Source organism: Charadrius vociferus, unplaced genomic scaffold (genome assembly GCF_000708025.1).
Source record: "Charadrius vociferus isolate BGI_N301 unplaced genomic scaffold, ASM70802v2 scaffold161, whole genome shotgun sequence".
Classification (NCBI taxonomy): Eukaryota; Metazoa; Chordata; class Aves; order Charadriiformes; family Charadriidae; genus Charadrius; species Charadrius vociferus.
In genome coordinates this window covers 968,728-970,857 of record NW_009646928.1, presented here as the reverse complement: position 1 = coordinate 970,857, position 2,130 = coordinate 968,728, and positions in this window count along the sequence as shown.

Here is a 2,130-nt window from a genome sequence, read left to right as displayed (position 1 = left end):
AGCCGCGGCCGGGAGCGCACCCCCGCAACACGGCTACTTACCCACGTGGAAATCAAGGGGGGCTAAATTGGGGACGAGTTCTGGGGGGGAAAAAACCAACAAAACAAAACAAACTAACAAAACCCAACAAACCACAAACCGAACCAACACCCAAACCCCCGGTTTATTTTGAAATATGTAGAGGAGAACAGTCACGTAAACTTTATCTGCGCTACCTATACATGTGTATATACCCATGCCCGCATTACCTACATACGTGTATATACGTATCTACACCTCTAGTTCTCTCTGTGCAAAACATGTTCTTTTGAAGTGTTTTATGCGGAACGTGTGTATATTTTATAAATCTCCTCTTCATTTTCAAAATGTTAATGCACAGTAGAAAACCCGCTGCCTGGTATTTAGTGTTTACATCGTTGGTCAGTGATGGAAATGCACCGTGCCATTGCACTGCAGGAATTTACCGAATAGCCCTTTACCTCAAAAGCAGCCACTAATTTAACGGTAAAGCAAAATGCCTGATTAAAGGGTACCCAGCGAAGGTGGAAAGGTGTGGGACGTGCCCCAGGTACATATTTGGAACCCGCAGAATAAATTCTTCTTTAATCCATCCCCGAGCAGCTCCCCAGCCTGCTAAGCCCGCGCCCCGCTGCAGTAAGCGATAGGATGCCTTCCCTCATGCTTTGGCTCTTTGCACTACCCGACCGCCCTGCGCTGCTGAAGGACTTGGGGATTATTTAGGAGGAATCGTTCTCAACATAGCAACAGTCTTCAAGAGTAACTTGGAAAGTATGTATTGCGTTAGGGTTCGCTCTGAGAATCCCTCCTAGGTGACACAGTAATTATAGCTGCTTGGCTATAAATCTCTCCAAAAACTTCGAAAAATCTCGTCCTTGAGCTGTTTTGAAATTATTCGTAGCCTGGGGAAAAAGAAGAAAACAAAAGCAGGATGTTCTAACGAATTCTAATGTGCATGTGTGTGTCTGCGGGTCCATATGCTGACACACACGGATACACATACACATTTATGATCCCACTGGTTTATGAGGGAGTTCAGCTTTTTTTGCCTCCAAAACGGCTTCCTTCCTGCCTTGCTTTTTCTTTTTTTCTTTTTTTTTCTTTTTTTTTTCATCTTTTTCATTAACATTGAAACACACATAGGTATGTGTATGCTCTTAAATATACCTATGTGTTTGTGAGTACTCATAACAAACTCTGTATGTATATGTGTATATATATATATGGTACATATGAGGGCTGTATTTTTATATATATCTATACACCTATACAACGTGGGCGCCTGTGGGCGCCTGTATGAGTGTAGAAGTGTTGGTGTGCTGTAATTTTTGGAATACAGCATTCACATTCACATTTCTCACACCTGCTTCGTTTCCCGACGTGTTCGACAGAATTTATGACTCATCTCATATTTTTATTTAATTTTTTTCTTTGTTGAAAGGAAACAGCCGATTCCTAGCCCACGCTTTACTGACGCACAGGCAGTAAAAGAACAACACCACAAAATAACCAGCAGGAAACGGCAGCCTGCGCTCCCTGGCAGTGCCCAGGTATCGCTGGCGCCGGCTGCCGTTTGGGCAGTCACGTTGGGGTCCCGCTTAGCTGCTGCAAGTTGCCTGGAGCAGAAGTGCAGCTTCTGCTCCCCGAGTCTGCCAGGGGTTCGGTGCAATGAGGCGAGGAGATATGAACTGCGACCTGGGAAACCCGATAAGACTGAGCGAAGACGTTGGTTTTGCGCTCTTAAGAACAGCAAATCCCGCCGATTCGTTTATTTCCCAATAATGTTTCTCTTTCCCCAAGCAAATATAATTCTCACGGGGTGTTTTATGAGCGCTGGGGGCAGAAAAAAAAATCCGAACAAAGACAGTATTTCACCCCTCGGTTGGCAGGCAGCTGTTAAAGGTATTTACGGCTCTACTGCAGTGCGGCACTCAATGCTGCTGGAGCGGGAGAGGAAAAAACAGGAAGCGAAAGGAAAAGATGAGGCACAATAAACATTGCAGCAGGTCGCGGGGGCCGGGCGGGGCGCGGAGGAAGGGTCTCTGCCAGAGACAAGAGGCAATAAAACTGCATTCAGCGGCAGCGGGGTCTGCCCAAACCCAGCACTCGCCT